Genomic DNA, 15,707 nt, shown 5'->3' with positions numbered 1-15,707 from the left:
TGCACAGGTAGCCGTGGGACTGGGCGTCGTAGCTTCCTGCGAGGCGGCCGGAGGTCCCGCAGGCGGGTGGGTCCCTGGCACAGACGCGCGGAGCGGCTCCTGCCCGGTCCCCCTGAGAACCGTCGCCGTTCCGTAAGGCGGGGCGCCTGCTTCAGAATGTAAATCACGTGTCCGCTCTATGGATACGCTGTTTAGTTTACCAGGCAAGACTTTCTTGGCGAAAGAAGCAGCGTTGGCTTGCGTTCTCGAGCGGGCTTCTCATCTGGCTGTGCACTGGTACTCTCTCTCTGGGTGTGCTAGTCCGCAGGGCAGGGCATCCCCTGGGCAGGGTGGAGCGTGATCTCTGCGGCCTCGTCTTGCAGCTCCTTCCTTTCATTCTCAATCATCCTGCCCACAGTGGCCTCCTCTCAGGCCTGCATACTTACAACGGCGCATCGCCCGTGCTGCCCCTCTGCAGGAAGTGTCCCTCTGTTTAGTTTGCAGCTGACTGATGCCGCCTCACCCTTCTCATCTCTTCTCAGGTGTCACTTGGTCAAGAAAGCATCCCCTTACCGACTCAACTCATCACGTCCCCCTACCGTAGCTCACGTGACACCACGCACCTCTCGCTTATGGCCGTCGTCGCCTTTCACATCCAGTTTCAGGTAGGTAAGTTTACCCCGTGGTCCGTGAGGAAGAAGAGATCACGCCTGTTTTGCTTGCTCTTGATTCCCAGCGACCAGCCCGGTTACTGATAACCTCTGTTAGAGGGAGAAAGGAATGCACCCAATCCCTGGTGAAGCCCTGACCGTTTTCCTTTCTAGTGTCCCTCGTACTCCTCCCTGCCATCTGTGTCGCCCTTACTCCGCGTCTACCGTTTATGAGTTTACACCTGGCTTACGGTGACTGCTTCGGAGAATCGCATGCCTTTCTACCTCCCTCGCTGCGACCTCTCCTACACCTCCCAGGGCTCTTGGGTTATGCCCTTGCCCTCTTCCGAGCCGTCCGTGGCACCCGCTGTCATCCCCATACGGCCAAGCTCCTAAGACTGACACTCAAGGCCCTCCGTAATTTGGCTTCAGTTTCACTTTCTAGACGTTTCAAGGAAGAACGGGGTCTAAATATCTGTGCACCTCTGCTCCTTTTCATATCTACCCACGAGGTTAATTGTTTTGTTTCTTCCAGTCCACCTATTTTGCACCTGCTTCTCTGGGAAGACTTCACTGAGAATCCAGGCGATTTCTGGATCCCTTCTCTCCCCTGAAGCTGTAAACTGTTTAACAAGACATGTGCGGAACGGCCGTAAGGTAATCTACATCTTGTCTCCCTCTCTGGTATCTAACCTCCCTGCGAATGGGGGGTACGTCTCCGTGTTCTGTGCGGTTTTCAGCACAGTACTCTCTACACGTAGTGGATATTTGCTTTGGTAAGTGAACGAATAAGTGAATGAGTCACCAAGAAGAGGGTATTGTCTCATTCTTTCTCTCTTTCTCCACTTTCAAGTTTCTTTAGTTAGTTTCCTCAGACAAAAGGTTTCTTTGTAGCTACACAGTGGCCAGGTCCACAGAATGTTGCAGATAGCTGCTGAAAACATCCCTCCTCCACTTGAGAATGGCTTGCTCTCCCTCTCAAGCGGAGAGAGCTGGGATTCGATATTTAATTAAGCGCCTCTGTTCACTTGGCATTTAGAGGCACTAGGGGGCGTTAGTGCTCTACACCCGGTGAAATGCCTGTTTAGTTTGTGATTTTCCTTTGTGAGAAACAACTATCCGCAGAGTGTTTTGTGCCAATTTTCCATCCTTTTAGATTGACGGAAAGCATTTTACCGACGTCGAAACGGAAAACGAATAGAAAGAGCGTTGCATTGCGTTCAACAAAAGCTTAGGGCGGTCTCGGTGGTACGTTAGTGAAGTTATCTGGGGACACCTTAGCCACGTACATTGTGTTGGAGAGGCACCGAGAATTCAGGAGTTCTCAAAGTTCGAGGACACAGGTGCCTTACACGTAGGCTCGGTGGCAGCCGTGGACATGGCAGTGATTTGGAGAACGTTGTATTAGTCGGCTCTTGCTGTGGTAATGCTTTGCAACAAATCTCCCCAAAACTCACTTACGTAAAGAAGAACCTAGTTTTCTCGGACCTGTGGGCTAGCTGCAGCGGCTCTCTTGTAGACCTCTCGATGGCGGGTGTTGCTCCATGCCGTGGGTCAGTTTGAGGTCTGTCCCGCACACCTTACCGTGGAGCCCAACTGTGAGGCTGCAGGTAGGTCCCTGTCTTGTCGCAGAGTTCACTGAAACGTCAGAGGTGAGCCCAACCACACAAGGCCACGTAAGGCCTCTGCGACTCATTGAAGGCCATCGTGTCTTCCCTTGGCCTCCTGGGAACCCCCTGGCCCCAGGATGCAGCTTCCGTAGCCCAGGGCAACCGGCGGAGGGGGGCGGGCGGGGCTGCAGGAGGGTGGAACGCCGAGGTCACAGAGGGTGTGGGTGTGGCCACCTCTGCTGTGACTGAACCAAGGGCAGGGGGGCAGGGTGTCCAGGGCAGGGCCCTCAGAGCCCGGCAGGCCCAGGGGGGCGGCGCAAGCACCTAGGCCCAGGCCGAAGAGCGCCTTCTTGGTCTGCGCGGCAGGCCGGCCTCTCGCCTTGCCACTCAGGCCGCGCTCCCGCTTGAAGTGTGTGTGGCACGCGTCCGCGGAGTACACCTCGCTGCACAGGTAGCCGTGGGACTGGGCGTCGTCGCTTCCTGCGAGGCGGCCGGAGGTCCCGCAGGCGGGTGGGTCCCTGGCACAGACGCGCGGAGCGGCTCCTGCCCGGTCCCCCTGAGAACTGTCGCCGTTCCGTAAGGCGGGGCGCCTGCTTCAGAATGTAAATCACGTGTCCGCTCTATGGATACGCTGTTTAGTTTACCAGGCAAGACTTTCTTGGCGAAAGAAGCAGCGTTGGCTTGCGTTCTCGAGCGGGCTTCTCATCTGGCTGTGCACTGGTACTCTCTCTCTGGGTGTGCTAGTCCGCAGGGCAGGGCATCCCCTGGGCAGGGTGGAGCGTGATCTCTGCGGCCTCGTCTTGCAGCTCCTTCCTTTCATTCTCAATCATCCTGCCCACGGTGGCCTCCTCTCAGGCCTGCATACTTACAACGGCGCATCGCCCGTGCTGCCCCTCTGCAGGAAGTGCCCCTCTGTTTAGTTTGCAGCTGACTGATGCCGCCTCACCCTTCTCATCTCTTCTCAGGTGTCACTTGGTCAAGAAAGCGTCCCCTTACCGACTCAACTCATCACGTCCCCCTACCGTAGCTCACGTGACACCACGCACCTCTCGCTTATGGCCGTCGTCGCCTTTCACATCCAGTTTCAGGTAGGTAAGTTTACCCCGTGGTCCGTGAGGAAGAAGAGATCACGCCTGTTTTGCTTGCTCTTGATTCCCAGCGACCAGCCCGGTTACTGATAACCTCTGTTAGAGGGAGAAAGGAATGCACCCAATCCCTGGTGAAGCCCTGACCGTTTTCCTTTCTAGTGTCCCTCGTACTCCTCCCTGCCATCTGTGTCGCCCTTACTCCGCGTCTACCGTTTATGAGTTTACACCTGGCTTACGGTGACTGCTTCGGAGATCGCATGCCTTTCTACCTCCCTCGCTGCGACCTCTCCTACACCTCCCAGGGCTCTTGGGTTATGCCCTTGCCCTCTTCCGAGCCGTCCGTGGCACCCGCTGTCATCCCCATACGGCCAAGCTCCTAAGACTGACACTCAAGGCCCTCCGTAATTTGGCTTCAGTTTCACTTTCTAGACGTTTCAAGGAAGAACGGGGTCTAAATATCTGTGCACCTCTGCTCCGTTTCATATCTACCCACGAGGTTAATTGTTTTGTTTCTTCCAGTCCACCTATTTTGCACCTGCTTCTCTGGGAAGACTTCACTGAGAATCCAGGCGATTTCTGGATCCCTTCTCTCCCCTGAAGCTGTAAACTGTTTAACAAGACATGTGCGGAACGGCCGTAAGGTAATCTACATCTTGTCTCCCTCTCTGGTATCTAACCTCCCTGCGAATGGGGGGTACGTCTCCGTGTTCTGTGCGGTTTTCAGCACAGTACTCTCTACACGTAGTGGATATTTGCTTTGGTAAGTGAACGAATAAGTGAATGAGTCACCAAGAAGAGGGTATTGTCTCATTCTTTCTCTCTTTCTCCACTTTCAAGTTTCTTTAGTTAGTTTCCTCAGACAAAAGGTTTCTTTGTAGCTACACAGTGGCCAGGTCCACAGAATGTTGCAGATAGCTGCTGAAAACATCCCTCCTCCACTTGAGAATGGCTTGCTCTCCCTCTCAAGCGGAGAGAGCTGGGATTCGATATTTAATTAAGCGCCTCTGTTCACTTGGCATTTAGAGGCACTAGGGGGCGTTAGTGCTCTACACCCGGTGAAATGCCTGTTTCGTTTGTGATTTTCCTTTGTGAGAAACAACTATCCGCAGAGTGTTTTGTGCCGATTTTCCATCCTTTTAGATTGACGGAAAGCATTTTACCGACGTCGAAACGGAAAACGAATAGAAAGAGCGTTGCATTGCGTTCAACAAAAGCTTAGGGCGGTCTCGGTGGTACGTTAGTGAAGTTATCTGGGGACACCTTAGCCACGTACATTGTGTTGGAGAGGCACCGAGAATTCAGGAGTTCTCAAAGTTCGAGGACACAGGTGCCTTACACGTAGGCTCGGTGGCAGCCGTGGACATGGCAGTGATTTGGAGAACGTTGTATTAGTCGGCTCTTGCTGTGGTAATGCTTTGCAACAAATCTCCCCAAAACTCACTTACGTAAAGAAGAACCTAGTTTTCTCGGACCTGTGGGCTAGCTGCAGCGGCTCTCTTGTAGACCTCTCGATGGCGGGTGTTGCTCCATGCCGTGGGTCAGTTTGAGGTCTGTCCCGCACACCTTACCGTGGAGCCCAACTGTGAGGCTGCAGGTAGGTCCCTGTCTTGTCGCAGAGTTCACTGAAACGTCAGAGGTGAGCCCAACCACACAAGGCCACGTAAGGCCTCTGCGACTCATTGAAGGCCATCGTGTCTTCCCTTGGCCTCCTGGGAACCCCCTGGCCCCAGGATGCAGCTTCCGTAGCCCAGGGCAACCGGCGGAGGGGGGCGGGCGGGGCTGCAGGAGGGTGGAACGCCGAGGTCACAGAGGGTGTGGGTGTGGCCACCTCTGCTGTGACTGAACCAAGGGCAGGGGGGCAGGGTGTCCAGGGCAGGGCCCTCAGAGCCCGGCAGGCCCAGGGGGGCGGCGCAAGCACCTAGGCCCAGGCCGAAGAGCGCCTTCTTGGTCTGCGCGGCAGGCCGGCCTCTCGCCTTGCCACTCAGGCCGCGCTCCCGCTTGAAGTGTGTGTGGCACGCGTCCGCGGAGTACACCTCGCTGCACAGGTAGCCGTGGGACTGGGCGTCGTCGCTTCCTGCGAGGCGGCCGGAGGTCCCGCAGGCGGGTGGGTCCCTGGCACAGACGCGCGGAGCGGCTCCTGCCCGGCCCCCCTGAGAACCGTCGCCGTTCCGTAAGGCGGGGCGCCTGCTTCAGAATGTAAATCACGTGTCCGCTCTATGGATACGCTGTTTAGTTTACCAGGCAAGACTTTCTTGGCGAAAGAAGCAGCGTTGGCTTGCGTTCTCGAGCGGGCTTCTCATCTGGCTGTGCACTGGTACTCTCTCTCTGGGTGTGCTAGTCCGCAGGGCAGGGCATCCCCTGGGCAGGGTGGAGCGTGATCTCTGCGGCCTCGTCTTGCAGCTCCTTCCTTTCATTCTCAATCATCCTGCCCACGGTGGCCTCCTCTCAGGCCTGCATACTTACAACGGCGCATCGCCCGTGCTGCCCCTCTGCAGGAAGTGCCCCTCTGTTTAGTTTGCAGCTGACTGATGCCGCCTCACCCTTCTCATCTCTTCTCAGGTGTCACTTGGTCAAGAAAGCGTCCCCTTACCGACTCAACTCATCACGTCCCCCTACCGTAGCTCACGTGACACCACGCACCTCTCGCTTATGGCCGTCGTCGCCTTTCACATCCAGTTTCAGGTAGGTAAGTTTACCCCGTGGTCCGTGAGGAAGAAGAGATCACGCCTGTTTTGCTTGCTCTTGATTCCCAGCGACCAGCCCGGTTACTGATAACCTCTGTTAGAGGGAGAAAGGAATGCACCCAATCCCTGGTGAAGCCCTGACCGTTTTCCTTTCTAGTGTCCCTCGTACTCCTCCCTGCCATCTGTGTCGCCCTTACTCCGCGTCTACCGTTTATGAGTTTACACCTGGCTTACGGTGACTGCTTCGGAGAATCGCATGCCTTTCTACCTCCCTCGCTGCGACCTCTCCTACACCTCCCAGGGCTCTTGGGTTATGCCCTTGCCCTCTTCCGAGCCGTCCGTGGCACCCGCTGTCATCCCCATACGGCCAAGCTCCTAAGACTGACACTCAAGGCCCTCCGTAATTTGGCTTCAGTTTCACTTTCTAGACGTTTCAAGGAAGAACGGGGTCTAAATATCTGTGCACCTCTGCTCCGTTTCATATCTACCCACGAGGTTAATTGTTTTGTTTCTTCCAGTCCACCTATTTTGCACCTGCTTCTCTGGGAAGACTTCACTGAGAATCCAGGCGATTTCTGGATCCCTTCTCTCCCCTGAAGCTGTAAACTGTTTAACAAGACATGTGCGGAACGGCCGTAAGGTAATCTACATCTTGTCTCCCTCTCTGGTATCTAACCTCCCTGCGAATGGGGGTACGTCTCCGTGTTCTGTGCGGTTTTCAGCACAGTACTCTCTACACGTAGTGGATATTTGCTTTGGTAAGTGAACGAATAAGTGAATGAGTCACCAAGAAGAGGGTATTGTCTCATTCTTTCTCTCTTTTTCCACTTTCAAGTTTCTTTAGTTAGTTTCCTCAGACAAAAGGTTTCTTTGTAGCTACACAGTGGCCAGGTCCACAGAATGTTGCAGATAGCTGCTGAAAACATCCCTCCTCCACTTGAGAATGGCTTGCTCTCCCTCTCAAGCGGAGAGAGCTGGGATTCGATATTTAATTAAGCGCCTCTGTTCACTTGGCATTTAGAGGCACCAGGGGGCGTTAGTGCTCTACACCCGGTGAAATGCCTGTTTAGTTTGTGATTTTCCTTTGTGAAAAACAACTATCCGCAGAGTGTTTTGTGCCGATTTTCCATCCTTTTAGATTGACGGAAAGCATTTTACCGACGTCGAAACGGAAAACGAATAGAAAGAGCGTTGCATTGCGTTCAATAAAAGCTTAGGGCGGTCTCGGTGGTACGTTAGTGAAGTTATCTGGGGACACCTTAGTCACGTACATTGTGTTGGAGAGGCACCGAGAATTCAGGAGTTCTCAAAGTTCGAGGACACAGGTGCCTTACACGTAGGCTCGGTGGCAGCCGTGGACATGGCAGTGATTTGGAGAACGTTGTATTAGTCGGCTCTTGCTGTGGTAATGCTTTGCAACAAATCTCCCCAAAACTCACTCACGTAAAGAAGAACCTAGTTTTCTCGGACCTGTGGGCTAGCTGCAGCGGCTCTCTTGTAGACCTCTCGATGGCGGGTGTTGCTCCATGCCGTGGGTCAGTTTGAGGTCTGTCCCGCACACCTTACCGTGGAGCCCAACTGTGAGGCTGCAGGTAGGTCCCTGTCTTGTCGCAGAGTTCACTGAAACGTCAGAGGTGAGCCCAACCACACAAGGCCACGTAAGGCCTCTGCGACTCATTGAAGGCCATCGTGTCTTCCCTTGGCCTCCTGGGAACCCCCTGGCCCCAGGATGCAGCTTCCGTAGCCCAGGGCAACCGGCGGAGGGGGGCGGGCGGGGCTGCAGGAGGGTGGAACGCCGAGGTCACAGAGGGTGTGGGTGTGGCCACCTCTGCTGTGACTGAACCAAGGGCAGGGGGGCAGGGTGTCCAGGGCAGGGCCCTCAGAGCCCGGCAGGCCCAGGGGGGCGGCGCAAGCACCTAGGCCCAGGCCGAAGAGCGCCTTCTTGGTCTGCGCGGCAGGCCGGCCTCTCGCCTTGCCACTCAGGCCGCGCTCCCGCTTGAAGTGTGTGTGGCACGCGTCCGCGGAGTCCACCTCGCTGCACAGGTAGCCGTGGGACTGGGCGTCGTAGCTTCCTGCGAGGCGGCCGGAGGTCCCGCAGGCGGGTGGGTCCCTGGCACAGACGCGCGGAGCGGCTCCTGCCCGGCCCCCCTGAGAACCGTCGCCGTTCCGTAAGGCGGGGCGCCTGCTTCAGAATGTAAATCACGTGTCCGCTCTATGGATACGCTGTTTAGTTTACCAGGCAAGACTTTCTTGGCGAAAGAAGCAGCGTTGGCTTGCGTTCCCGAGCGGGCTTCTCATCTGGCTGTGCACTGGTACTCTCTCTCTGGGTGTGCTAGTCCGCAGGGCAGGGCATCCCCTGGGCAGGGTGGAGCGTGATCTCTGCGGCCTCGTCTTGCAGCTCCTTCCTTTCATTCTCAATCATCCTGCCCACAGTGGCCTCCTCTCAGGCCTGCATACTTACAACGGCGCATCGCCCGTGCTGCCCCTCTGCAGGAAGTGTCCCTCTGTTTAGTTTGCAGCTGACTGATGCCGCCTCACCCTTCTCATCTCTTCTCAGGTGTCACTTGGTCAAGAAAGCGTCCCCTTACCGACTCAACTCATCACGTCCCCCTACCGTAGCTCACGTGACACCACGCACCTCTCGCTTATGGCCGTCGTCGCCTTTCACATCCAGTTTCAGGTAGGTAAGTTTACCCCGTGGTCCGTGAGGAAGAAGAGATCACGCCTGTTTTGCTTGCTCTTGATTCCCAGCGACCAGCCCGGTTACTGATAACCTCTGTTAGAGGGAGAAAGGAATGCACCCAATCCCTGGTGAAGCTCTGACCGTTTTCCTTTCTAGTGTCCCTCGTACTCCTCCCTGCCATCTGTGTTGCCCTTACTCCGCGTCTACCGTTTATGAGTTTACACCTGGCTTACGGTGACTGCTTCGGAGAATCGCATGCCTTTCTACCTCCCTCGCTGCGACCTCTCCTACACCTCCTAGGGCTCTTGGGTTATGCCCTTGCCCTCTTCCGAGCCGTCCGTGGCACCCGCTGTCATCCCCATACGGCCAAGCTCCTAAGACTGACACTCAAGGCCCTCCGTAATTTGGTTTCAGTTTCACTTTCTAGACGTTTCAAGGAAGAACGGGGTCTAAATATCTGTGCACCTCTGCTCCGTTTCATATCTACCCACGAGGTTAATTGTTTTGTTTCTTCCAGTCCACCTATTTTGCACCTGCTTCTCTGGGAAGACTTCACTGAGAATCCAGGCGATTTCTGGATCCCTTCTCTCCCCTGAAGCTGTAAACTGTTTAACAAGACATGTGCGAACGGCCGTAAGGTAATCTATATCTTGTCTCCCTCTCTGGTATCTAACCTCCCTGCGAATGGGGGTACGTCTCCGTGTTCTGTGCGGTTTTCAGCACAGTACTCGCTACACGTAGTGGATATTTGCTTTGGTAAGTGAACGAATAAGTGAATGAGTCACCAAGAAGAGGGTATTGTCTCATTCTTTCTCTCTTTTTCCACTTTCAAGTTTCTTTAGTTAGTTTCCTCAGACAAAAGGTTTCTTTGTAGCTACACAGTGGCCAGGTCCACAGAATGTTGCAGATAGCTGCTGAAAACATCCCTCCTCCACTTGAGAATGGCTTGCTCTCCCTCTCAAGCGGAGAGAGCTGGGATTCGATATTTAATTAAGCGCCTCTGTTCACTTGGCATTTAGAGGCACCAGGGGGCGTTAGTGCTCTACACCCGGTGAAATGCCTGTTTCGTTTGTGATTTTCCTTTGTGAGAAACAACTATCCGCAGAGTGTTTTGTGCCGATTTTCCATCCTTTTAGATTGACGGAAAGCATTTTACCGACGTCGAAACGGAAAACGAATAGAAAGAGCGTTGCATTGCGTTCAATAAAAGCTTAGGGCGGTCTCGGTGGTACGTTAGTGAAGTTATCTGGGGACACCTTAGCCACGTACATTGTGTTGGAGAGGCACCGAGAATTCAGGAGTTCTCAAAGTTCGAGGACACAGGTGCCTTACACGTAGGCTCGGTGGCAGCCGTGGACCTGGCAGTGATTTGGAGAACGTTGTATTAGTCGGCTCTTGCTGTGGTAATGCTTTGCAACAAATCTCCCCAAAACTCACTCACGTAAAGAAGAACCTAGTTTTCTCGGACCTGTGGGCTAGCTGCAGCGGCTCTCTTGTAGACCTCTCGATGGCGGGTGTTGCTCCATGCCGTGGGGTCAGTTTGAGGTCTGTCCCGCACACCTTACCGTGGAGCCCAACTGTGAGGCTGCAGGTAGGTCCCTGTCTTGTCGCAGAGTTCACTGAAACGTCAGAGGTGAGCCCAACCACACAAGGCCACGTAAGGCCTCTGCGACTCATTGAAGGCCATCGTGTCTTCCCTTGGCCTCCTGGGAACCCCCTGGCCCCAGGATGCAGCTTCCGTAGCCCAGGGCAACCGGCGGAGGGGGGCGGGCGGGGCTGCAGGAGGGTGGAACGCCGAGGTCACAGAGGGTGTGGGTGTGGCCACCTCTGCTGTGACTGAACCAAGGGCAGGGGGGCAGGGTGTCCAGGGCAGGGCCCTCAGAGCCCGGCAGGCCCAGGGGGGGCGGCGCAAGCACCTAGGCCCAGGCCGAAGAGCGCCTTCTTGGTCTGCGCGGCAGGCCGGCCTCTCGCCTTGCCACTCAGGCCCGCGCTCCCGCCTTGAAGTGTGTGTGGCACGCGTCCGCGGAGTCCACCTCGCTGCACAGGTAGCCGTGGGACTGGGCGTCGTAGCTTCCTGCGAGGCGGCCGGAGGTCCCGCAGGCGGGTGGGTCCCTGGCACAGACGCGCGGAGCGGCTCCTGCCCGGCCCCCCCTGAGAACCGTCGCCGTTCCGTAAGGCGGGGCGCCTGCTTCAGAATGTAAATCACGTGTCCGCTCTATGGATACGCTGTTTAGTTTACCAGGCAAGACTTTCTTGGCGAAAGAAGCAGCGTTGGCTTGCGTTCCCGAGCGGGCTTCTCATCTGGCTGTGCACTGGTACTCTCTCTCTGGGTGTGCTAGTCCGCAGGGCAGGGCATCCCCTGGGCAGGGTGGAGCGTGATCTCTGCGGCCTCGTCTTGCAGCTCCTTCCTTTCATTCTCAATCATCCTGCCCACAGTGGCCTCCTCTCAGGCCTGCATACTTACAACGGCGCATCGCCCGTGCTGCCCCTCTGCAGGAAGTGTCCCTCCTGTTTAGTTTGCAGCTGACTGATGCCCACCTCACCCTTCTCATCTCTTCTCAGGTGTCACTTGGTCAAGAAAGCGTCCCCTTACCGACTCAACTCATCACGTCCCCCTACCGTAGCTCACGTGACACCACGCACCTTTCGCTTATGGCCGTCGTCGCCTTTCACATCCAGTTTCAGGTAGGTAAGTTTACCCCGTGGTCCGTGAGGAAGAAGAGATCACGCCTGTTTTGCTTGCTCTTGATTCCCAGCGACCAGCCGGTTACTGATAACCTCTGTTAGAGGGAGAAAGGAATGCACCCAATCCCTGGTGAAGCCCTGACCGTTTTCCTTTCTAGTGTCCCTCGTACTCCTCCCTGCCATCTGTGTCGCCCTTACTCGCGTCTACCGTTTATGAGTTTACACCTGGCTTACGGTGACTGCTTCGGAGAATCGCATGCCTTTCTACCTCCCTCGCTGCGACCTCTCCTACACCTCCCAGGGCTCTTGGGTTATGCCCTTGCCCTCTTCCGAGCCGTCCGTGGCACCCGCTGTCATCCCCATACGGCCAAGCTCCTAAGACTGACACTCAAGGCCCTCCGTAATTTGGTTTCAGTTTCACTTTCTAGACGTTTCAAGGAAGAACGGGGTCTAAATATCTGTGCACCTCTGCTCCGTTTCATATCTACCCACGAGGTTAATTGTTTTGTTTCTTCCAGTCCACCTATTTTGCACCTGCTTCTCTGGGAAGACTTCACTGAGAATCCAGGCGATTTCTGGATCCCTTCTCTCCCCTGAAGCTGTAAACTGTTTAACAAGACATGTGCGGAACGGCCGTAAGGTAAATCTACATCTTGTCTCCCTCTCTGGTATCTAACCTCCCTGCGAATGGGGGTACGTCTCCGTGTTCTGTGCGGTTTTCAGCACAGTACTCGCTACACGTAGTGGATATTTGCTTTGGTAAGTGAACGAATAAGTGAATGAGTCACCAAGAGGAGGGTATTGTCTCATTCTTTCTCTCTTTTTCCACTTTCAAGTTTCTTTAGTTAGTTTCCTCAGACAAAAGGTTTCTTTGTAGCTACACAGTGGCCAGGTCCACAGAATGTTGCAGATAGCTGCTGAAAACATCCCTCCTCCACTTGAGAATGGCTTGCTCTCCCTCTCAAGCGGAGAGAGCTGGGATTCGATATTTAATTAAGCGCCTCTGTTCACTTGGCATTTAGAGGCACTAGGGGGCGTTAGTGCTCTACACCCGGTGAAATGCCTGTTTAGTTTGTGATTTTCCTTTGTGAGAAACAACTATCCGCAGAGCGTTTTGTGCCAATTTTCCATCCTTTTAGATTGACGGAAAGCATTTTACCGACGTCGAAACGGAAAACGAATAGAAAGAGCGTTGCATTGCGTTCAACAAAAGCTTAGGGCGGTCTCGGTGGTACGTTAGTGAAGTTATCTGGGGACACCTTAGCCACGTACATTGTGTTGGAGAGGCACCGAGAATTCAGGAGTTCTCAAAGTTCGAGGACACAGGTGCCTTACACGTAGGCTCGGTGGCAGCCGTGGACATGGCAGTGATTTGGAGAACGTTGTATTAGTCGGCTCTTGCTGTGGTAATGCTTTGCAACAAATCTCCCCAAAACTCACTTACGTAAAGAAGAACCTAGTTTTCTCGGACCTGTGGGCTAGCTGCAGCGGCTCTCTTGTAGACCTCTCGATGGCGGGTGTTGCTCCATGCCGTGGGTCAGTTTGAGGTCTGTCCCGCACACCTTACCGTGGAGCCCAACTGTGAGGCTGCAGGTAGGTCCCTGTCTTGTCGCAGAGTTCACTGAAACGTCAGAGGTGAGCCCAACCACACAAGGCCACGTAAGGCCTCTGCGACTCATTGAAGGCCATCGTGTCTTCCCTTGGCCTCCTGGGAACCCCCTGGCCCCAGGATGCAGCTTCCGTAGCCCAGGGCAACCGGCGGAGGGGGGCGGGCGGGGCTGCAGGAGGGTGGAACGCCGAGGTCACAGAGGGTGTGGGTGTGGCCACCTCTGCTGTGACTGAACCAAGGGCAGGGGGGCAGGGTGTCCAGGGCAGGGCCCTCAGAGCCCGGCAGGCCCAGGGGGGCGGCGCAAGCACCTAGGCCCAGGCCGAAGAGCGCCTTCTTGGTCTGCGCGGCAGGCCGGCCTCTCGCCTTGCCACTCAGGCCGCGCTCCCGCTTGAAGTGTGTGTGGCACGCGTCCGCGGAGTACACCTCGCTGCACAGGTAGCCGTGGGACTGGGCGTCGTAGCTTCCTGCGAGGCGGCCGGAGGTCCCGCAGGCGGGTGGGTCCCTGGCACAGACGCGCGGAGCGGCTCCTGCCCGGTCCCCCTGAGAACCGTCGCCGTTCCGTAAGGCGGGGCGCCTGCTTCAGAATGTAAATCACGTGTCCGCTCTATGGATACGCTGTTTAGTTTACCAGGCAAGACTTTCTTGGCGAAAGAAGCAGCGTTGGCTTGCGTTCTCGAGCGGGCTTCTCATCTGGCTGTGCACTGGTACTCTCTCTCTGGGTGTGCTAGTCCGCAGGGCAGGGCATCCCCTGGGCAGGGTGGAGCGTGATCTCTGCGGCCTCGTCTTGCAGCTCCTTCCTTTCATTCTCAATCATCCTGCCCACAGTGGCCTCCTCTCAGGCCTGCATACTTACAACGGCGCATCGCCCGTGCTGCCCCTCTGCAGGAAGTGTCCCTCTGTTTAGTTTGCAGCTGACTGATGCCGCCTCACCCTTCTCATCTCTTCTCAGGTGTCACTTGGTCAAGAAAGCATCCCCTTACCGACTCAACTCATCACGTCCCCCTACCGTAGCTCACGTGACACCACGCACCTCTCGCTTATGGCCGTCGTCGCCTTTCACATCCAGTTTCAGGTAGGTAAGTTTACCCCGTGGTCCGTGAGGAAGAAGAGATCACGCCTGTTTTGCTTGCTCTTGATTCCCAGCGACCAGCCCGGTTACTGATAACCTCTGTTAGAGGGAGAAAGGAATGCACCCAATCCCTGGTGAAGCCCTGACCGTTTTCCTTTCTAGTGTCCCTCGTACTCCTCCCTGCCATCTGTGTCGCCCTTACTCCGCGTCTACCGTTTATGAGTTTACACCTGGCTTACGGTGACTGCTTCGGAGAATCGCATGCCTTTCTACCTCCCTCGCTGCGACCTCTCCTACACCTCCCAGGGCTCTTGGGTTATGCCCTTGCCCTCTTCCGAGCCGTCCGTGGCACCCGCTGTCATCCCCATACGGCCAAGCTCCTAAGACTGACACTCAAGGCCCTCCGTAATTTGGCTTCAGTTTCACTTTCTAGACGTTTCAAGGAAGAACGGGGTCTAAATATCTGTGCACCTCTGCTCCGTTTCATATCTACCCACGAGGTTAATTGTTTTGTTTCTTCCAGTCCACCTATTTTGCACCTGCTTCTCTGGGAAGACTTCACTGAGAATCCAGGCGATTTCTGGATCCCTTCTCTCCCCTGAAGCTGTAAACTGTTTAACAAGACATGTGCGGAACGGCCGTAAGGTAATCTACATCTTGTCTCCCTCTCTGGTATCTAACCTCCCTGCGAATGGGGGGTACGTCTCCGTGTTCTGTGCGGTTTTCAGCACAGTACTCTCTACACGTAGTGGATATTTGCTTTGGTAAGTGAACGAATAAGTGAATGAGTCACCAAGAAGAGGGTATTGTCTCATTCTTTCTCTCTTTCTCCACTTTCAAGTTTCTTTAGTTAGTTTCCTCAGACAAAAGGTTTCTTTGTAGCTACACAGTGGCCAGGTCCACAGAATGTTGCAGATAGCTGCTGAAAACATCCCTCCTCCACTTGAGAATGGCTTGCTCTCCCTCTCAAGCGGAGAGAGCTGGGATTCGATATTTAATTAAGCGCCTCTGTTCACTTGGCATTTAGAGGCACTAGGGGGCGTTAGTGCTCTACACCCGGTGAAATGCCTGTTTAGTTTGTGATTTTCCTTTGTGAGAAACAACTATCCGCAGAGTGTTTTGTGCCAATTTTCCATCCTTTTAGATTGACGGAAAGCATTTTACCGACGTCGAAACGGAAAACGAATAGAAAGAGCGTTGCATTGCGTTCAACAAAAGCTTAGGGCGGTCTCGGTGGTACGTTAGTGAAGTTATCTGGGGACACCTTAGCCACGTACATTGTGTTGGAGAGGCACCGAGAATTCAGGAGTTCTCAAAGTTCGAGGACACAGGTGCCTTACACGTAGGCTCGGTGGCAGCCGTGGACATGGCAGTGATTTGGAGAACGTTGTATTAGTCGGCTCTTGCTGTGGTAATGCTTTGCAACAAATCTCCCCAAAACTCACTTACGTAAAGAAGAACCTAGTTTTCTCGGACCTGTGGGCTAGCTGCAGCGGCTCTCTTGTAGACCTCTCGATGGCGGGTGTTGCTCCATGCCGTGGGTCAGTTTGAGGTCTGTCCCGCACACCTTACCGTGGAGCCCAACTGTGAGGCTGCAGGTAGGTCCCTGTCTTGTCGCAGAGTTCACTGAAACGTCAGAGGTGAGCCCAA

At 55.0% G+C, this 15,707-nt stretch overlaps 1 long non-coding RNA gene across 5 annotated transcripts in view; it reads left to right on the top strand.

Moving 5' to 3' along the window:
* The first annotated feature begins 557 nt into the window (after positions 1-557).
* Positions 558-15,707, top strand: part of LOC125963353 (uncharacterized) — a 51,043-nt gene continuing 35,893 nt past the window's right edge. Inside the window, exon 1 of one of the 5 annotated variants that reach the window (XR_007475205.1) lies at positions 558-644. This is a non-coding gene — a long non-coding RNA (uncharacterized LOC125963353). Of the gene's footprint in view, positions 645-3,208; positions 3,328-5,890; positions 6,010-8,579; positions 8,692-13,973; positions 14,061-15,707 lie in introns of those variants that run through there. The other 4 variants (XR_007475201.1, XR_007475200.1, XR_007475202.1 and 1 more) reach the window with 4 other exon arrangements.

The sequence above is a fragment of the Orcinus orca genome, unplaced genomic scaffold (genome assembly GCF_937001465.1).
Source record: "Orcinus orca unplaced genomic scaffold, mOrcOrc1.1 scaffold_469, whole genome shotgun sequence".
NCBI classification, from domain to species: domain Eukaryota; kingdom Metazoa; phylum Chordata; class Mammalia; order Artiodactyla; family Delphinidae; genus Orcinus; species Orcinus orca.
This window is presented reverse-complemented; position numbering and strand designations above follow the sequence as displayed.